The sequence below is a fragment of the Harpia harpyja genome, chromosome 2, assembly GCF_026419915.1.
Source record: "Harpia harpyja isolate bHarHar1 chromosome 2, bHarHar1 primary haplotype, whole genome shotgun sequence".
Taxonomy (NCBI): domain Eukaryota; kingdom Metazoa; phylum Chordata; class Aves; order Accipitriformes; family Accipitridae; genus Harpia; species Harpia harpyja.
The window spans coordinates 77,256,495-77,278,848 of NC_068941.1; the positions used below are offsets into that span (position 1 = coordinate 77,256,495).

The 22,354-nt window shown below is 41.4% G+C and overlaps 1 protein-coding gene and 1 long non-coding RNA gene across 4 annotated transcripts in view; both read left to right on the top strand.

Moving 5' to 3' along the window:
* Window positions 1-398: 398 nt before the first annotated feature.
* Window positions 399-7,986, top strand: LOC128138875 (uncharacterized). 2 transcript variants are annotated; one of them, XR_008234176.1, is made up of 3 exons: window positions 399-900; window positions 3,417-3,517; window positions 7,158-7,986. It is a non-coding gene; the product is annotated as an uncharacterized LOC128138875 (long non-coding RNA). The 2 variants fall into 2 exon arrangements; XR_008234175.1 differs by lacking the exon at window positions 7,158-7,986 and adding an exon at window positions 3,865-4,186.
* Window positions 7,987-22,055: 14,069 nt separating this feature from the next.
* Window positions 22,056-22,354, top strand: part of KIAA0232 (KIAA0232 ortholog) — a 72,284-nt gene continuing 71,985 nt past the window's right edge. Inside the window, exon 1 of one of the 2 annotated variants that reach the window (XM_052780543.1) lies at window positions 22,056-22,223. The gene's annotated coding sequence lies outside the window, so the exon portion shown is untranslated. The remainder of the gene's footprint in view (window positions 22,224-22,354) is intronic. The other variant, XM_052780541.1, reaches the window with a different exon arrangement.

Genomic DNA, 22,354 nt, shown 5'->3' on the forward strand with positions numbered 1-22,354 from the left:
TGCAAATCTGGTCACAGCTTTGCACAGACGTGAGTTTGTAACCAAGTTTTTTCAGTCTACGTATTTACAGAAACAGTTCTGACTTAATGCGAAGTAACCACGGAAAGCTGCGACAACCTTCATACTCGAGCAAAACTGTAAGGAGCTATTGAAAACGAGCTGCTGTTAAGAATAACTCCGTTAAATAGCAAATACAGATGTCATGGTTGCGCAGGGCGGGTTTTGTAGGAGGCTTGGGGAAGGCAGGCAGGCTGGGGAGGTGCGATTAGCCGGGGCCCCCGGTGGGGACGGGGTTATCGCCGGCAGGGACTCCTGCCAGGTCACAGGGCAATATTTCTCTGAAGCGGACAATCTGCAGGAGTTTAGTCATAATAAAACAGGATAAAGTGTGTTTTCATAAACACAGAAAGGACGCAGGCTCATGCTGCGAAAACAGCTGCGAAAACTGTCAGTGTTTTGGAGTCTGGCTTTCTCGGCTTCAACTTTTAAGATATTTAATTCTTCATAGAATATTTAAAAAGGAAACAGTGACCATGAGTAGAAATTTAAGGTCTGAGTCGGGGGGGGAAACGTATTTTCAAGGGAATGTAGTGTTTGAGATTTTGCTTTTGCAAAATCTGGTAAAAACAGAAAGAACTGAGGGGAGAAAAAGGAAGTAAACTTTTTTTATCAGACATTTTCCCACAGAATGATCAGTGAAGCAGAGGCGCTTGTTTCAATTTGTGTGAATCTCCAGTTTAGGGAAGTACGTGAATATCACAGGGGGATTTTCAGAATTAAATGACTGGATCTCTCAGACCCAGATTCTGCACAGAGAAACCAAAAGGAAAACCTCGGGCACTGCTGGCACTTCCAAGACTACATCAATAACTGCGTTGCTTCACTCACCTTATACTCACTGTAGAGTGGCTATTTTTGTCTGCAGTTGTAACGCCGCAGCACAGTGATAACTCACTATGAAAGTGTGTGGGGCTTCGCTGTGTAGTTTCATCTGTGCTTGGGCTGATTGTTGAGCCTGAGCCCCACCAGCCGCTTCGGCAGGGCTCTGGGTAGCAATGTGGCACATCTGCTTTCCAAGCTCTATTTCATACTATGTCGATGCCTTCTTTTTTGCTTATAAAAGGGTTTCCACTTTTAACGCCTTAATTCCTGCTCAAATTTGAGAGATTTGTTAACAGATAGAAAAATTGCACGGGGGCACCTAAATGTTTAATCCAGCTCTTTGTCTACTAATAGATGACTTACTTAGAAGTTGCTCATATACCCTTGTAGAGATCAGAAAGCTTGTGCTGGCAGATCCCTTGCAGGACTAGGACCATACTTCATGAGTTAAGAACAGCTCTCCATGCTCAGCCATGTTTGGCTTTGGCATGTTGCATATGACAAGGCCAGCTGTACTAGTAGGGGTCTGGACGTCTAATCAACCAGAAAGAGCAAGCGGCTATCTCTGGCGTCCTCCCCCGTCCCCCAGCAGAACACATTTTTCCAGAGCCACTGATATTCTTGCAGCGCAAACCTGATTTATGACCAGTGCCTTCAGGAGCTACTCCAATGCACATACTTAATTTGATAGTGATAGTTCCAGTAGCATAAACTGATAACATTTACAGAGGATCTTTCTGTAAATGACTTGTATTTACAGAAATAAATTCCATTAGTATCTCCTATTTTCAAACATTCAAATCTGTGAATATGAATGCTCCTGCATTTGTATAAAAATATCCTCAAGATGCTCATGCGAAAACATTGAAACATGCACAAATATATATAGAGATATATGAGAGAAACACAGTATGAGAATTAAAGAAAAGAAATACACTAAATATAGTCTATCAAAGAAATACACTAAATAAATACCTGGTTTTAACTTGCCTGTTCAGCCCACGTAACAGTCCAACAACTACATTGCTCAGGTGGATGGTCCCCTCAGCTACTTTCGGTTGAAGTACACAAAGCTGAACTTAGCAATTAGATAAAAAAGTTGAGCTACTTTCTAATTTCCACACGTTCAAGTACATTAAGCAATTAGCAGGAACACTTTGTGGATTAGCTTTTGCAAGCCCTGCTAGAGGGGCCTCACGTCCTTAGCCTTGCTGGAACTGCACGCTGATGAGCTAATACGCAGGTGAAACCCGCACAGCCCCCTCCCATTTGCTGCAAAACACTTTGCATGTGGTAGTAGGGTCTCTTCGATTAACTCGGAATGTTTTTAATGCCTGTAAGTTATTTGTTTGATAGAGGGCAATAAAGAAAGGTGAAAAGGGCTGTCCCTCTGACCCACAGCGTAGTGCTCTGCAGCGGCACGCAGTAGCCTCGGGTGGTTTTTATGCCCAGGATTAACAGGGATTGGGAACGATGCAGAAGCAGCATGCTGAATCAAGGGTCGGAAATCGCTTTGCGGGGCAATTTCTCTAGTAAGACTCAAAAATGATGATGATTTCCAAGTACAAACAAACACCCGAATGCCCTATATTCAGAATTTGTTTATTTAATCTCAATTTTTGTACAGTAAACGGTGCAGCTCAGAGCTTGTTTGGATGAGCTGACAACGCTGCATTTCATGGCACAGAGGTTTGGCTGCAAGTGACAAAACTATCAGAAAATTTGGGAGAAGTGAATGCAAATAAGTTTGTTAAACTTTGACAGCAAACAAGAGAAAAAAGAGAACTTGTTTTCAATCAGAGACATTGCATCATGCCCTTTTTCCCTTATTAGGGAAGGCACTGAAGCATTTCTGTTTATGCTGAACTTACTCCTGGTAGCTGTGGATACTAGTTTCAAATATGTATTCTTTTTAAAAACCGTTTTTTTTTATCTCTAAAATCTTTAAAAAAGATTCTCTTGAGTCTGTTCTCAGTCAGATGGATTTCTACCTCTGGGTTTATTTTTTCCTCATGTTCATTTGGACCTTATGAAGGATTCAGTATTAAGGAAAGTGAAACATTTCTTTTGCTGCAAAGTCCTCTCCTTGTAAAAGCAGCATGTCTTTTTTTTTCCTCATCCTTGATTCTCTGTCCCTTTGGTCCATTTCTTCTCTGCAGTTTTCAAGCATCATAAAAGCTGCAATTCTCTTTTCCCTAGGTTTCTGATAATTATCTCTTACTTGTTTCTACAGTCTCTCTCCTATTCCCTTTAAGAAAATTGCCAACACTCTACAAACTGCATAATGAATAATAATGAAGTATTTTATTGCACACTTAGCTGTAAGCACACTCATGAATTATCTAAGTTTGTGAATGAATATTTACACTTAACCTTGCCTCAGATACACACATGCGTTGAGAATATCAGTAATATCTGTGACAGATAGAAATGTCTCCAAGTTTTCTGTAACAGGGGAGAAAATCCTATCTTCATTTGCTCTTCAGCAGTCTCAAGAATATGTCTGTGGAATAAAAGTATTTTTCTTCTCTTAGCTGAAGGACAGAGCTGCATAGTTCATCATGCCAAGCTAATGTATTTATGGTCCGAAAAGCTCTCCTCACTCCCAGACTTGAGGCTTACAGTGGAATCCAAGGTATGTAATGATGATATGAACATGATATACTTTACTGTAACCTGTGCTTCAGGCAGCTGTTAATGCCAGTCTAGCTTTCTGTAGTCTGTAGCCAAAGGAAAGTTGTCTGTAGCATATGTATAGCTTCAGTCCGCAGCATACTTACTGTGAAGTCAATGGCATGCTTAAGTAGATGCCACAGAACCTAAGAGCCATTTGTTAAAATTCAAGTCTCAGATGTTAACGTGTCTTTGGGATCCTTTCTCTGTCTAAGAAAGAAATTAATTTCCTCCCCGCTAAATTACTATTGTGGTAGTGTCTAAAGGCTCGTGCAAAGATCCAGAGACACATTGTACTAAACTTTACAGAAACACTGGGGAAGATGGTCTGGCTCCAAAGAGATAAAAGTCAAAGGCAGCAAAAAGGTCAAAACACATAAAGGAGAAACCAAGAACTACAGTGTGAAGGGAAACAGAGAGATACACCGACCTCCCCACAACTGCTGAGCAGATCAAGAACAGAAGGATTTGAACTCAGTCTGTTGGCTCCTAGTCTAATCTTCTGTTGTATGCTGCACCTCTGACAATCTTGGCCAGGAGAGAGGTGCCTTATTATTTCAATATTGTCCCAAATAATCTCTTTTTAAGTTGCTCTTGTTATGCAGACCCTTAAATTTTCAGGCCCAGTTTATGCAAGTCATATGCTGCTTTGTTAACCAGGAGATCATTATATTTTTCACCAAGTGTAAATGCTTTCAGTGGCATGCAGGTCAATAATACCCCACTCCCTGCTTAGTTTATGAACATGCAACACTTATGCACATGATGTAGATCCAAAAATGTGCACAGTGAGTTTCTCTGCAGCATCTCAGTTAGCAGTTCTGGTCCTGAACTGTCAGGGAAGGGAATCAATCAATCATTGCTTTTCCTTGGACTCTTGCTGTCACTGATCTGCAAAAAAGAACGTGAGTAATTTTTGAGTTCAGACCTTCAAAAAGCTAAGTAGTGTGGAAGGATTGCTTGATTTTATTCACATGCAACACTCCTCCTAAGATATCCTCATAGGATTTTTACTTTTGTGCAGCAGTATGACATTGTTGACTCATAAGTGCTTTTTTTTCTTCTATAATCTTCAAATATTTTTCTACCGAACTGCTGCAAGTAAGCAGTTCCCATTTTTAATTAATTAATTTTAATTTATTAACATTAAATGATGTTTGTCAGTACCTAAATGTACCTTAACTATGAAAATACCAAGTGAAGTATTATCAAAGGCTTCATTAACCTCATCACATATACTTACAGCTTCTCCCTCTACACTTATTTATGTGCATACATTAGTGAAAGCAACATGTATTGATTGCACCGTGGATTAGATTTTAATTATTACAGTTTGTAGAACAAAGACATAATTAATTTCACGTGACATACAACTGCTATAGGATAACTTTACCTTCTTTGCAACATTTTCTAGAGAACCGGTTCTCTATGAAGTGACTCTGGTTTTAATCACACTGCCAAAATATAAAACTGTGTTCGTAATTCAGGTGCTGCACACCAAGGACATCTTCAGTGTGGAGGTCTCAAGACCTTTTTGGAGTGCAGGGGCATCAGCCATGCTCGCAAAGAGGTGGAGCTCAGGTATGGACACAGCTATCGTCTACATCTGAATTTCTCATCTACAGAGCCAGCTATCAGGTGCCAGACTGAACTTGCAAGTGCACAGTCAGAGGCAGGCTTTGTGGACGAGTGAAGATAAGAAGTAGGTGCAAAACTCACAGCAGACAGCACAGACATGGTATTTATCTTCCCAGAGCTCCTTGGAAAGGGCTCAAGACACCTTCAAGGACATTTCCTCTTACAAGAGAGAGAGTGAGCACCTTCACAGCTAAACTCCTTAGTGATCTATAAAGGATTAAGCATTAGGGGGAAACAAGAAGAGCCAAAGTTCTGTAATTGATTTTTGGCAGAGGAGCACTCAAAAACCCCCACAGATTTGGTAGTAGCAGGCAAAACTGATTTCTTGGATCTAGTGCTGCACAGAAGTATGAAAAGGGTGTAGACAGGAAAAGATGACACCAAGACAACAGGGCAAAAACAGAGAGTAGGAGCTGGCTGCCTGTTAAGAGGAGACGGAAAAGAAGGCAAAAGAGATATTAATGTCAATTTGCTTTCCATAAAAGCCCTATTTTCTACTTGATTGTTTCCATTTTACCTTAGCCTTTGACGTCAGTGAATGGCATCTGTTCATTCTAGCAATAAATCTAACCCACAGTTTCTAGATCCCACTATTTAACAAGATTTCAGAACATTGTCATTTGATTATTTGCACATTTCTATCTGATTATTTGCACATTTCTACTGAATTATTTGTCTGTGTGACATTCTGACCACTACATCCATCATAAAACACACCTTGGAGTAAGTGTAACAGTGGGTTTTGCTTGCCTGAGCTTCTTTAAAATTGAAGTGCAATTCCGAAAGAGGAGCTAACCTGCATGTGTAGACTCATAAGACTACTTTAGCATCTTGCAAACACGTTTGGAGAAAGCAAAATTAAACATTTAAGCATGCTGATTAAGGCATTGATTCTGCAAATACTTACTACCAGGCTTAATCCCCTTGAATCAGGAGGACTATTCATAGTCAGAAAAGCTGTGCCTGTGAGTAAACATTTGCCTCTCTCAGCCCTTGAAAGCAATTGCAGGCAATATTTTTCTTCTAGATGGACAGTGCTCACTCGTCGGCAGTCCACAACTATGAAATGACATATATTATAATTGTGAAAATTATATAGGACTGCCCCTAATAACAGCCTATAGTCAGTAATTGGCTCGGTGGTGAGACGAGAAGCGCTTAGTCATTCTGTGAGAGGCACGCAGGAAATGCCAAGACGAACTGTCGCAATTAGACACATATTATTAGTATTTATTAAAACCCAACTAGTTACACTGGTTGTGCATATTCTGTAGGCAGGCCTTTTGAAAAACTGAGTAATCTAGCCTTAGCCATGCAATATAGGCCTTGTTTACAATAGAAAGTTGTGCTGACCTAACTATATTACTACAGTTAAAGCTGTACATCTCCCGTTTAGGAGAAGCTGTATCAGAATAGCTTATTTTTCCTTAGCAGAAAACCAGGGGCAGTGTAAAACACATTTGTACCAGTATAAGCATGCATCATTTTAAATAGTACAATTAAATCGGTTGTAAAAATTCAGACAGCTCAGATAGATAGATAACAGTTAAATTTGTACATGATGCATGAAGAGACCAGACTCTCTATTTCACAAATAAATGTGAATCAATGATTCTCAGCCCTCTTGCCTGCAAGAAGGGGGAGAAGAGAGAAGTGAAAATGCCCAGTGTTTAGGATAAAGCCTTTTATGCCTGAGCATCTTGTGACCTAACCAGCATTTGCAACTCAGTGAAATGCAATGTATTCATTTGGCAGCCGCCTCTAAAAGTACTTGAATCAGTCTGAACTGATTCTTTGAATAGGAACGAAGAGGGAATCACTATGGCTGGAGGGAGAGAAGCTGCTCATTTAACAAAACAGTAAAAGGTCACAGAAGGATAAATGTTTCTGCCAGCATTAATTTTACTATAAAGTTCCAGTTTCTCATCTTGAAAATAGAAGGGATTTTTTCCTTGTTCTTCCAGTCAGGGAAAGTAATGCATATATATGAATAAGCAGCGCACTGTGTTATGGTGGAAGCTGGTTAATACTCTCTGAAGAAGATTTTTGTTTTCCATTGATCACTGATGAGCACCACAGCGCGGGTGGACAGACAGCAGGACCAGGCGGCAAACTCTGGGCTTCTGCTTGGGACCCTACCTCTGGCCTGCTGTAACACCTTTGGTAAATCACCTTCTCTCTCTGCGTCGCAGTTTCTTCCTTTACAAAATGAGAGAAGGTCAATTTGCAAAGCACTTTTTGAGAAATAACGATTACAAGTGCTATATATTAGTTGGGTGGACTTATTAGCTTCTATACCTTCTTTTCTTGTGCAATAGCCACCAATAAAGACAGATATTTCAGCTTTGATTGTTTATTAGATAATTTACTAATTTTGGATTCAAATCTGAATTCAGATTTCAAATGAAATTCAAAGCTTCAAACAATTGAATGTGATTTTTCAGTTTCATGTTACAGAAAATGCAAATTTTCATATAGAATACTTCAATAAAACACATTTTGTTCCTATTTATTATTTTGAGTATCCAAATGGACACAATCAATCTGCTCAGCAACGCTACCTCTTTTTGAAGATTCCCCTCATTAGGTATTTATAGAGAAATTGCTACAAGTAATTCCATTACCAATTGCTACCAGTAATTCCATTAGGCTGAATCACCGAGTAACCTTGTTTCTGACACTATAACCAGATATATCACATGAAGTTGTGAACTGAATGCATCATGCACTGGGAGGCTGCTGAGAAGAATATACTGAAAGTTAGGAAAAGAGAAAATAGTACACAGACATGGGATGTAAAACTGAGACAGGATTTGGAGCCCATTGTTCCTTGCTGTATCTTACTAGCAAACTTACTAAAATTAAACTGGGGGGGTGAGGGGGGAAGTTTTGATTTGCATAATTACCTAGCATGTGGCACATCTTTTACCTAAAGTCTCGAATATGGAAATAAAACTATTCACATGGCAAAATATTTTCAGCATCAGAACCAATATCATCGAATCATAGAACGGTTTGGGTTGGAAGTGACAGTTAGAGGTCATCTAGTCCAACCCCCCTGCAATAATCAGGGACATCTTCAACTAGATCAGGTTGCTCAAAGCCCCATCCAACCTGACCTTGAATGTTTCCAGGGATGGGGCATCTACCACCTCTCTGTGCAACCTGTTCCAGTGTTTCACCACCCTCATCATAAAAAATTTCTTCCTTATATCTAGTCTGAATCCACATTCCTTTAGTTTAAAACCAACAGGTCCATGTCTTTCTTCTACTGAGGACTTCAGAGCTGGACAGAGTACTCCAGGTGGGGTCTCGCCAGAGTGGAGTAGAGGGGCAGAATCACCTCCCTTGACCTGCTAGCCAAGCTTCTTTTCATGCAGCCCAGGATACGGTTGGCCTTCTGGGTTGCGAGCGCACTTTGCCAGGTCATGTCCAATTTTTCATCCACCAGTATCCCCAAGTCCTTTTCCGCAGGGCTGCTCTCAATCCCTTCATCCCCCAGGCTGTCTTGTGCAGGACCTTGCACTTGGCCTTTTTGAGCCTCATGAGGTTCACATGGGCACACTTCTCAAGCTTGTCCGGGTCCCTCTGGATGGCATCCCTTCCTTTAGGCATGTCAACTGCACCGCTCAGCTTGGTGTCATCTGCAAATTTACTGAGGGTGCACTCAATCCCACCATCTATGTCATTGATGGAAATATTAAACAGTACTAGTCCCAGTACGGACCCCTGAGGGACACCACTCGTCACTGATCTCCAACTGGACATTGAGCTGTTGGCCACTACTCTCTGGATGCGACCATCCAGCCAATTCCTCATCCACCCAACAGTCCATCCATCAAATCCGTATCTCTCCAATTTAGAGAGAAGGATGTTGTGGGGCACCATGTCAAAGGCCTTACAGAAGTCCAGACAGATGACATCCATAGCTCTTCCCTTGTCAACTGATGTGGTCATTCCATCATAGAAGGCCACTAGGCTGGTCAGGCAGGACTTGCCCTTGGATATTGTCAGGTGTTCCCGTATGTAAGTTCCAGGCAGCATGTTCTGTCACTGCAAGATCGCACTTGGTGTCAGTTTTACTGCTTTAGTTCTGTAAAGGATCAAATACAGGTATAAACTGGAATAAACAGAAGCTAGTCTCAGCTGTTTGTGTACTAGGTGTGGGAGAATAGCTACTCTTGCTTAATTGAAATTGTCTCTATTTCTGTTTTACAGTTGCCTTTCTTTTGTATATGCTAGCTAAACTTATTTAATTACATGTTTTATATTTGAAACGTTTATATTATAATATTTTTCTTGATATAGCACAGAAAATAATCTAAAGCATATATTTCAACATTATTTGTCAAATTATTTAATCTATTTCATGATGGACTACTCCTTTAATTTTTTTGTATTATTTCCTGTATTCTTGGTATACGTAAGAAATTATCTTTATATGACACTGAATCTTTGAATGATGATGATACATGATTTTCTGTAAGACAGAAACTTCCTAGTTATGAAAATAGTTCGTTCTGCAATTCCTGGTAAACCTTTCCAATATTTAAAGGTATAGTCTTGAATACCGGTGACCCAGGCCCCGCTGGCTTTATCAATATCAATTTTACTGAGCTGTTTGCCAGGGTGCATATCATGAAATACATGAATAGCTTTTGTTCTATTAATTGTCTTTTGGATATCATCCCAGCATCTTCTGGCCATTCCAAATCATGTTTGCTCGAGATGGGTTTGAATTAATTCTCTGAATTCAATGACGTCTCAGGTCAAGGAAGTTCAGAGGCAGGCTCTGAAGTACTCCCTTCTCTAACAAATTTCCTGCCTGTGTCCCTTCATCTTGTGCCATGCAGTTATCTGAAAACCCTGCGCAAATTATGAACGCTTTTTTAAAAGCTCTAATTTTGCCCAGATTTGTATTAAAATTATATTGTAAACATATATATATGGATGATGAGAGGAGTCTAGGATCTTAACAGGTTGTGTTCTTCCTGTTCAATTAGTTGTAAATTGTATATCTTTCTGGCCCTAACTTAGGAAACCACTTTAATGTGTGATTAAAACCCAGTGAAATCAAGATCTCAGCACACATTTAAGGCTTAGCCTACACTTCAGTGTTTAAAAGAGCAGTTTAACAACATGCGTTCCTGAAGGAATATTTATCATGGTAAACCAGTATTTCCCTGTGATTGGGACACAGTCTCCAGGCAATCCACCAAAAGAGATCTAAGAGATCATGAGACACTGAAAAATTTATTAAATAACACTGAGACAACTTAAATATTTAACTTCTGTGAGGTCTGACATAGTAAGTTTGGTAGCTCCACCCTTTTCATACCCTGCAGGTGACTCTTGGCATTATCTCAGTGCTCCACAACCCACACTCCCTTATCATTCACCGTCAAGAATTCAGTCAATCTCTCGAAACATGCATGGAAATGATGTATGCGTATACTGAGAAACACAGCAACATACTCTTCAGCACTCCTATCTGAAAAACCAGTATAATTTATAGGCATGAATATATACTAGCATATACATGTACATTTATGGATTTCTGCTTTTACTTTTATGAACCTGTGCAACAAACTTTGCAACACCATTATTTTTTTCTTCCCAGGGGGATAAGGAATTTGTGTATATTAACCAGGTAAACATAGATTCATCTCTGTATAGTGTCTTCTCTGACATTTTGCTAAACTGAAAAATTGGCTGCATCATTGTTATTCTGTGCTTTCCAGAAGTCCACAACTGAACTGTCAGCATGCTGGAGGTGAGAAACCATTAGAACCTTACATATGTGCTATACCCTGTCAAAGTGTGGCAGCGCTCGTATGGTCCTTCCCCAGATCCCTTCCAGGCATTGGGGCTTAAAGGTTATGTTCCCTTCTGGAAAACCACATGTACCCCATTTTGTTTAACTAATGCTTTATCTTCAGAAGCAGGTTTTCCAATACAATGTAAATATAAATATTCTGCTGTGACTTCCTGTGGACTCCCTTATATTATAGTGTACAAATGGCTTTTTTGATTTTCTGATGTCACATGGAAAAGGGACCGAAAGTGGAAGAAAAAACCCTTATGCAAGATGAAAGGAGTATTCATAGTTGTATGTGGTAAACCTTTCTCAAAGAGACAACTTACTTAAATTATGAAACTTATTTTTTTCATTGGCATTACATTAATTTCTTACTGAGACATTTAGTGACTGCAAACAGTAACTGATATTGTCTGCAAATATGATACACTATGTGGGTGTTGTGAAAGCTAAATATAGCTCACAAGACAATTCCTCTCGTACTATCACTACCATCTTGTACAATCTTGGAGTGGAGATGAAAGGAAGTGACTAATTCAGGAGGTGCATGAATCTCAGCAGAAGTTGCTGCTTCCAAATGAAGGAGTGGTTTGCCACTGCTCGGCAAGCAGAGACTGGCGTATTTGTCCAGCAGCAGCTCGAGGGTTAAAAAAGTGGAGAGTGCAGGTGCATGAACCTCTGATAAACCTTCTCAGCTCCTTCTGGGAATGGGTTGCTGCTGCAATAATGTTATCACAAGAGCCTGTCTGTAGAGACTTCTGCCGCTGTTGTGTGTGAGTGCAGAAACATGTTGGTACAACCTCTCTCTTCAGCCCTGGGAAGGCTGAGAACCTGGTGAGACCAGTGGGAAGACTGAGCTTCTACTCAGTGGAGCAGCACCATGCTGTCCACTGTACCTATGATGCTGCACTCTTGACAGGTGATAAATCATGTCAACTTCCTTAGCTGCCATAATGTTTCTGTTGTAATTATATCTATGTATCTATTTATTGTGATGTTTTATCTTGCAGGTTTTAAATATGATGTATTAAAACATGGTGCAGTGCAATCCAAATGCAATGAGGCAAGTAACTGTAAAAGCCAAAATTAGGATACAGAGAACAATGTATTTCAAATTAAGTGGGAACAAGATTACTTGTTAGCTGAAAATAATGAGCACCTTCAGTGCCTTATGTGCATGCAAATGATAGGTGTGCCAAAGGAATATAATATCAGCTGACATTACAAAACCTACCACCATGAAAAAATAAGAGAAGTGCACTGGAGAACCTAATCATTACAGAATTAAAAGAAACTCCCCCCAAAATCGACATCACAAGCAAAGAAGCATGCTGATTTAAAATGTCACTGCATAAACTCAAAACCTGGCTGCCCCAGTTGAGACATGCCTCAAGTGAACCCCTGAAATGGGATGGTGAGCCAGAAAAAGGTATGCAGTTAAAGTGTTCTCTGCATCTATGGCTAAAAAAAAATTAACAAATCATGGAAGCTTGTTATCATCCCATGTAACTATAGAAAGCAGAATAGTTGGTGCAAACAATCACATGCTCAAAATTTGAGACCAATCACAGAAAAATGTAAGCACTTATCATTGACTTTGGATGAGACCACTAACAGCAGTGAAGCCAGGCAGTCATTAAATTTCAGATGAGCTATTGCTAAGGTTTTCTTTGTAAAGCAAATGGGGCAGTACTTTTACCGTACATTGGAAGTACTTCTTTCTACCACAAGCTCATGTAACAGTTTTCAGAACTCCCTTGTCACAAATAGTGACAAGCAGTGGCTGTCTAGAAAAGTCAGTTAATGAGTTTGCTGAAAAGAAACTGCAGCTGAATACCTCACTTTCACTGCACAATACATTACCAGACAGTTGGTGGTAAATCTATGAAACAAGGAACATGAAGACTAGTATCATATATATTGTTAACCTCATTCACAGAAGAAATACTGTACAGACACACAGAAAATGTATCAAATATCTGAAGGAGCTGAAGCCAAACTATTGGAATTTACCCCCTCATTCAAAAGTTGGTGACTGTAAGCGGGGAGGCTGCCTTCTTCACTTTTCCAAATCTGCATGTATGAAGATGAGAGAGCAAATAACACATTTCAGTTATAAGAGCCTATCTCTGCTCATTGGTCTTCCTACCAGCTTTGTAATAGCTCCAGTCTGCATGGTGCCTAAAATCTGAGAGCTATTCAGGTCACGTATTATCCATGGAAGAGCTTAAAATTTACTAGAGTTTCCATGTCAGACTGCAAAATTTTCTACAAAGACACACACACACTTAAAAGTATCCCAAACTGAACTCTTAAAGCTGTAATTGAGAAAGAAGTGCCTAAACTCATCCCTAGAGAGCCCATTCCCACACCTAGCATCCATGAATAGCACTGAATTTAGCTCAAAATCCATTTAGTACTCCCAGCTGACATTAAGCACTCTTATCCCGCCTGTGGAGCGAGCTCTTCCAGAAGACTGCTCTAAGCAGCAGTGTAGAGAATAGCTTAGGATGAGGTCCATATCCTCCCTCCTTTTAACTCTCAGTAACTCACTCATGAGATAGAGATGGTATTTACATTTTGCATTACAGAGTTAGGTAAACTGCATACATACAAACAGAAATAGAGTTTGAATTCCAAGACTTTTAGACTTTTCATTTTAAAGGAGTATCTTCAGCAACAAGATATAGGGAGTTTGGGTCTGGTTTTATACCCTTCTTGGTTCTGCCTTTCCTTTCTGAACAATAACCTAATTGCAACAAGAGGGATGGAGAGTGGCCTGTATCCTAGGGCATTCTACCATTTGCTCATTCCTTTGGAAAATCAGAATTGGTGGGTTCAGCTTACTCAAGACTGAAAAGGTCCTAGAAGAAACATTTCTGTCTTCTAAGACAAATGCACAAATCAACAGATTCCTGTGCACAGGGCTGCCACAGCTATGTCCTCCACTGGTACCTGCCTGCTCTGAAGATACAAAACAGTATTTTGAACTCTGAAGTTATGTCTACAGTGGCATATAAACCAAGACCAGGGTATGGACTTGAACACAGGACTACGTAGTACTTTACTTAACTGTTAGCATAGTTGGCCAATAACCACTGTCTAGCATCATGTGGAGTAGCACATGCCAAGAACCAACCCCATAGGAAACCTGGATGTAGCCACACTGGTTTGGGGGAGTGAGGAGAGAAGAAAGTGCAGTCATGTGGATGTGAAGTGGGGGCCTCTCACGACCCCTACTTACTTGTAAAAATGTCTTGTTGTCTAGAGTTATTTCTGGCAAAGCCAAACGTGCTGTCTTTTCAGAAGGTTTTCAATAGTGTTTTCTACTGATGAGCTCTAAGCAGTTCTCCATTTCAGTATGAGTCCTGGATCACCTGGCAGCCCTAAGCAGTTGGGGGACATGTCGTGGTTTAACCCCAGCCAGCAACTAAGCACCACACAGCCACTCACTCACTTCCCCCCCACCCAGTGGGATGGGGGAGAGAATCGGAAGGAAAAAGGTAAAACTCATGGGTTGAGATAAGAACAGTTTAATAGAACGGAAAGGATGAAACTAATAATGATAATAATAACAATAATAAAATGACAATACTAATAAAAGGATTGGAATATACAAAACAAGTGATGCACAATGCAATTGCTCATCACATACCAACAGATGCCCAGTTAGTTCCGAGCAGCAATCCACCCCTCCCCAGCCAACTCCCCCCAGTTCCTATACTGGGCATGATACCACATGGTATGGAATATTCCTTCGGCCAGTTTGGGTCAGCTGCCCTGGCTGTGTCCCCTCCCAACTCCTTGGGCCCCTCCAGCCTTCTTGCTGGCTGGGCATGAGAAGCTGAAAAATCCTTGACTTAGTCTAAATACTACTTAGCAACAACAGAAAACATCAGTGTGTTATCAACATTCTTCTCATACTGAATCCAAGACATAACACTGTACCAGCTACTAGAAAGAAAATTAACTCTATCCCACCTGAAACCAGCCAAAGCAGAGAAGCCTGTGCCACATACAGGTGCCCTGAATCCCTTTTTACAGGGGCTTATAGTTTTTCACCGACTGCGTAAGAAACATTGCCTCAATATTTTTTGGCACAGCCATGCTTCAGTTCCAGATATGGAAATCACTTCTATGCACAACAGTGAAGCATGGAATTTTCAGCTTGTTTCTTAAGGGTATAATTTCCTACCTGAAAAACTTTGCTATGAAGTACTGTTTGGTGTAAAGAAACACATGCATCTGTGAAAGTATGCTCCCAGGAATAAAAATCTGTAAAATCAAAATATTGCAACAAGCCAGAAAGAAATGCCCTTGGCTGCCAATTCTTATTCACTGCTGTGAATATTGACATTGACATTTAGGAAGAAAATACGTGTTCTGAGAAATAAACTACTCTTTTATTTAATGATACTGCATTCATTTTACCCCTTTAACAACTAAAGTCCAAGAGATCCATCTCATAGGATTCTACTTCCATCTGTGATCTGTAGTTTTGGCCCAAACCTGGCATCTAATACTCTCCTCTGATACACCACCACTGGATTAGCTTGGTCTTTAGTGCCTCCTCCTTGTGTTATCTGATCACAGTAGGTTCAGGATTTAGCTCTATCTGGGCCTACAATCAGCCTCAGAGAGAGAAAAATGTTGCTTTCTTAGGGGAAATGACCTCTGGCTTCCCTACACCTGGAAAAGCTGGCTGGGTCTAGACATTTAACCATTCCTTTATTTCATAACCTCTTCAACTGTCGAAGCATGTGAAGTTTTTCAACATCAAGACAGAAATTTTCATTCAGCCAGTTAAAGCTATGCCTGCTTTTTTGTCCCTTGGCAGTTTATATTGAAATGTTATCAAACTCAAGAGACACACCTATTTCAACACAAAATCCTAATGAAACCAGAAAACAAGTAATATTCATGTCAACAGAGATAACTTCCTTGAGAGAAAACACCTTTGTAATATAAATACATAAATTGGCCTTGGAAAGCGAGATATAGTTTTTTTTCCCATTAACAAGTTCCGGTGAGTAACTCTTCAAATGAGCGCCTAAATATCATTCAGTTGGAATTACAAGCCAAAATATCATGAAAGATATTTTAGAGAGCTTATCAGTGTAGTTGCAAAGTATTGAAATATTAGCTACTTCTTGACAGAAAAATACCGTTTCCCTCTCTTGTGCTGCTCAGTGCTTTCTATTTCAGGCTGACAGCCCTGTAGTCAATCACAGTAGCTAGAAATCTCTCCTTAGTGCAGTTACAGGTTTGGAAATGCAGGTACTAGATCTCAGCATGTATTTCCAAACAATTTTTTTCTAAGATCAAAATAGTAATTTTTTTGGTTGGGATTCAATACCCTTTTTTAAATGCTGCTTTTGTCAAACTTGACTTTTTTCCCTATCCTATATGAACTCTTTGTAATAGCTGCTGGCATTAATCAGCCACTCTTAATGGTTCTTTGATATCTATGGAATTAGTTATTTTTATTGGCAGCACTTCCCAGCTTATCAGTTCTATCAGAAAGCAGCAATGGCCATTTTTCCTTCTGCTCCCACACAGATAAAACAGTTAGTTCACGCACACAAAAATATATAGAACAAACATAAGATTATTACAGCCTATAAGCCACGCATACAGATTTCCTTACCTGCCACAGCTTTCAAAGCATGTATTTTTTTTTTAAAGCATCTGAAAACATGCACTCTTTTTGCTTTGCAGTTTTTACCATGGGATCAGATAAGAGAGCTTTTTTGATCAGTCAAAACATAATGTCAGAGTGCCAAGACAGTAAGCCATTAATACACAAAGAATCTTTTCTTTTACTGGGGTCTGCAACAGAGTATCATGTTAAGAAAATGCTGATGTATTGGATGAAAAGGATAATACCTTCGACACAACTACTTTAAGAACTTGATACATTTTCATGTTTCTTTCATTTTTTGTTTCATATAGATCATTAATAAAGATGGAATGACTCTTTTAGTATATTCATTCCAAAATCTGTGGCCAGATCGTCAGCTAGTATAATGCAATCAACTCTGTTTTCAGCATTTTCACTGACTGAGAATATGGCCAATATCTGAAAAAAACGTTTGGTGGAATTAGTGTGGAACAATAATTGTATTTCTGACGAATAAGGCAAGGATTGGATGCTGATGCTGCAGGCTACTCAAGGATGGTTAATTGTATTCATGAACTATTTGTAAGACAGCAAGCTGCCAAAACCTCAGACATTTCCAACATGGTAATTCTGGAATGCTGTAGTAAATAGGAAAAAACAGATGTCATAATGTGTTTCATCTAGTTTAAAACTTAACATGTAATTAACTTAATGGCTTGACAATAGCTGATGTAGCAACAAATATAATGCAATTAAATTAGTACCTCATTATGACATCAAATTCTTCTACATATGCATTACAAAAAAAAAGATCAGATTTTGAGACATTGGTATACTTTACAGTGACTAACTGTCCTTAAAATGCAATTTGTATTGTGTTTCATCACTTGTGAAAATTATCTCATTTTTATAGCACTGTACTTTCTGTACTCTTTTCATTACACCACTAGTGAAAGCTGTTCCTTGCTTTACTGTTTCCAATGCTCTATCTAGGTACTTGGACTTTTACATTCATTATGTAGCATAAAGCTTTCATTTTCTTTATCTTTTGTGCTGCTTGGCTGCTTGTCCAAAGTGGTGTAGGCAATTATCGCTGTTCTTTCACATCTTCTCTGAGTATTTCTTACAGTAGACTTCAGGTGGTCTGTTTTATGCACACAGCATGTTGAGACAGAGTCCTGTTCATGTATTATTTTGGACTTCCCAAAGGTTTCTCAAGGTATTATTAGGGTTTCTCAATTGTTAGTACTGCAGGATGAAAAAGGGTAAGAGTACACTGAAGCAGAATAACTTTAAAAAAAATGTAGGGTCCCAAAGAAATACCAACACCAAGCCCAGCCATTCTTGTTACAGAACAGCACTGCCTGACCTGCAATTTCTGTGACAGTTTCATATGTGTGGTTTGTGTTCAAAGAAAGCAAAAATACATTTTGAGGTTATAGTGATAGGGTCGTATTAAACAGAAAACAATTTTAATTTGAATTTTGTAATTGATTTTTCAAGTGACTCAGATCTTCCAAACTCACCATGTTAGTGCGTTCCTACTAAATATACTGAAACCTGTCAGAGAAAAGTCTGAAAGAAAAAAAGGTTGAACTGTGGCCTAATGCAGATCCTACTAAAATTTAATGTTACTTTCCATTCACGGTGGTAGATGGGGTCCTTGATGCTGACAACAAAGTGGCCCTCCGATGTGGTGGGTATCTACAGCTTGCTTTTTCACTGTGCCGGGATATTATTAGGAAAAAGGGATCAGTAAAAAGGAATCTGAAACCTGATCTAGTGCTGAGGAATGCCTTTTGAATGTGTCATTTGAACCTAGTTATTACTTCTGGGAGGTGTGAACGTCTTTGCTCAAAACCTGAAATGGACCGTGAAAGTAGTAAAAAAGTTACACAAGCCTTCATGCAATTAAGCAAAGTAGTTTCAAAGAGGTAATTATATACTCCTGAAGCTGTACATCAAGATACCCAATAAAACGCATCATGTATTTGTTGGATGTTCCTTGTTTCACCTTACATTAAGGTCCATCCATTTTCCGGATTTTAAAAATATCTATGAATTTATGTATATATTTAGATCCTGCACACTTAGATGATCTTTTTTGTTCTTAAACTACATTTATTCCCTCATGAATGTTGCTCTATCTCCATTTCTAAAACGCTGAATGGGCAGATTGTTTCTATCAAGCATTTCATATGAACAGTTTATGGAGTGTGAACAATAGAGGACTGTCTAATGATTGGTTATCATGACTTTCAAAGTTAACTGATACAGAACCCCTGCTCAGGGAGAATCAGGGTTTTTTATTGCACCTAGCAGGAAATTTTAGGGAATATTATAAACTGGCCAATTTTAAGGAAGTAAGATGGATGGCTGACAGTAAAATGCTTACAAGCCGTGGCTATGTATGTAATACTGAACTGCTGTGCAATTCCTCCTTCGGTATGTTCCTTAATAGGAAAAAATATTATATGGTGAAATTGATAAACTTTTAGAAATTTACTGGAGAGCCTTTCCAGCAGAGGTCAGAATGAAAGAGGGAAACAATGGTACTTGCTGAGGCTGACAGCTAAAAGCACAAGACCATCAGTCACTCAGATGTGGTTTAGCATTCAACACAGATCATTTAGCCTTGATTTTCCAAACAACTGCTGTCTCCTACAATACACACCCACCTAGTTGTTCTCGCTGTGTGTAGGCTGTCACACAGGGGCAACAAACAGGGTTCCCATAGAGAACTTCCATCTTTGCAGTTCAGAAAGAAAAAGCCACGGATTGGAGTCAGCATGCTGTATCCCTACAGCTTTTTGGAGAAAAAGTTCATTAGCTGCTTCGCATGCCAAGGGACCAGCTGTCCTTCAGCACACGGAGCAGCTCTGATTGACCAGGAGGACAAGTGGGAAATAAGCTCACAGCAGTGCCAGCACGGCATATGGTCATGTACCAGCTGTTTCTGAAATGCTTGCCAAACGGAGATCAGAATCGGGTTGGCTGTTAGGAAAATAAAACCCAACAAAAACCAACAAGCAAACAAAAAATCCCACTGTCGGGATTCCTGAGATCTGACCACAAAACCAGAACTGTCAATTTGAAATGTCACACAGCAACTACGTGACTATTCAGAATAATCTATCATTGGCTTGCATGCTCTGACTTGCTCTATTAGAGGAACACTGATGTTCTGAGCATCTGTCCCTTCTACAGAGCTTTCAGAGAAAAAATAATTATAGAAAGGGTGAAATAAGGTAAGTGGATTCATATTAGTGATATACACTACTAATACATTGCAAATACGTTCAGAAGACTGAATGGAGATTGATTAAAATTGGTGCCAACTGTTATTACAGACAAATCCCAGGTGTCCCATATTTTACTATATTTTATTTCTACCTTGAAAAGGGGAATTCAGATTCTGAGCTTGTGAACAAAAGAAGATTTGATTGCAATTGGCGCAAGTCGTATTACAGTGTTGGTGAAATGCTTCTGATAAACCAGTGGAATGACTCAGCAGAAAACAGTCAGCAGGATTTTTCCCCCAAAGCTTTTCAGTTTCAGCTTTTCATAACAAGAAAATAACTTGGAACAGTAATTAAATGGTTCAGAGAACGACGCTGTCCTTCTATCACAGTGTTTAAAGCGCTACTTTCTCTTTAGAGCTTTCCCATAATACTCCTTCAAGGTTTGGAGAAAGCCGAACTGATGAACTGCACGTTCGTATGACATCAATTACTGCCTCGGCAGCATTTAAGACAATGTCGGTAGCTCGTGTAGCTATATAATCCTGCATATTTAACTTTTGGCTAGCCTAAATCAAATTTATGACTAAATTAGGTGCTAAGGATGTTCAAAAAAGGTGAACCCTAGCTAAAAAAAAAAAAAAAAAAAAAAAAAAGAGCAATGCTGCTCATGTATCAGGAAATGAGTACATAGGCTGGGAGGCAGTGGTTACTATCTTGGCTTGCATTCATGTTTCTTAAGAGACATATTTTTATATACAAGCTTAACTTGTCAAAAGGCCTAAACAGGACTACACTCAGGGTGGGGGGAGATCATCTTTTCAAAGATGAGCTTGGTTCCAGTGACCAAAGATGATGTTTGCACAAAAGAAACAGTGTTAACCAACGTGGATGACGTACCACGTTTTGGAACTCTAGGAGCCACACACTTAGCAGTAAATAAAAGGAAGAAAACCCTTAGGATTACGCGCAGACAGAAGACTTACTCTGACATCTTACATAATATTGACTTTCCTTAGACCCGTATGTGTTCACGTCTTTGAGAAATGAGAGGTGCTACTGTACACCTGAAAAGGGCATTATTATTTTCGCAATTAAGGAGCTTAATTAGTACTTTGGTGTGTCGTCTTTGTCATATTTTCAGTCTTACAGCGGCCCATTTTCACCCATCTACTATGCTAAAAATGTTGCTCTTTCATTACTCCACAGTTGTGTAAACAGTTCCGATTAAGCCGGCATTTAAAAAACTGGAATAAAATCTTCCCGGCTCCTGAGGAGCTCTGCTACCAACACCGACTTTCAATGGCATCAATCTTCTAAAAGACGACTTTCCTCCCAGACAGGCTTTCATTTAGCAGCAGAATAAACTTTATTTGCTAACCTTGCCCTCAAGAGTCGTTAAGGATTTCAAAAGGACCTCCCATTACAAACACCGCCACACTCCATCATTATCCCCCGGTTTCCTCCTTCGCATTCCTGCCCCGGCCCTGGGTGTTTCCCTCTCCGTCGTTACCACGCAGCCAGCCCTCCCGAGGGGGCGAGGGTGGCTCCCGCCGGCAGCTCGCTGAGGGAGCCCAGCCCAGGCGAGGGGCCGCCGCCCGCCTCCCCGCCCGGGTGACGGCCACCCCGCCGCAGGAGGGACGGCGCGGCGCGGCGCGGCGCCGCGCCGCTCCCCTCGCCTCGCCCGCCGCCCCGGCGGCCCTCGGAGGCGCTCTCCCCGCCGGCCGGCCGGTGACTTTCAAACGCCTCGCCCGCCCCTTTTCTCCTCAGGCGCCCGGCGGACAGCGCGGCGCTCCCCCGGCGGGCGGGGCCCGGGCCGAGGCCGTGCAACCAGGGTAAAGAGATACTTCCCCTTCTCCCCCGCCCTTCCTGCGCGGCCGCCCGCCATGGAGCCGGCTCGCTGGCGCCCGGGCACTACTGGCCGGCGACGGAGGGGCCCGGATCCCCGTCCCCGTCCCGGTCCCCGCCCCGCCGGCGCGGCGGAGAGCTCGGCGCCCTCCTCGCCGCCCCGCTGCGCGCGCGCAGGCAGCCCGGCGCGGCCCCAGGGCCCGGCCCGCGCGCCCGGGCGGCGGGATCCGGGCCGCCCTCTGGGCGGAAGGATACGGGGAGGAGCCTGCGGCGCGGTCCGCCGGGGCGCTGAGTCCTGTTGCCGGGTGACGGAGCGGCCGGCCCCCCCTCCCTCCCCGTGGCGCTGGGAGCCGCCGCTGCCGCCGCCGGTTTACGTAACGCCTCCCAGGGCAGGTCCCGGCTCCGTCCCGCCCGCCTCACTCGGGGACGGCAGCAGCGGGACGGAGTCCGCCGCCTCCTCCGGCTGCCAGAGGCCCCGGGGCCCCGCTCTGCGCCGCCACGGCAGGTAAATACCCGCCGCGGGCGCGGGGAGCGGAGGGAGGGGTAGGGCTGGAGGGACGGCGGCTGCCGCCCTCCCCGTGGCAACGGGAAGACGGAGCCGGGAGGCGGCGGCGAGCGCCCCCCTCTCCCCCCCCC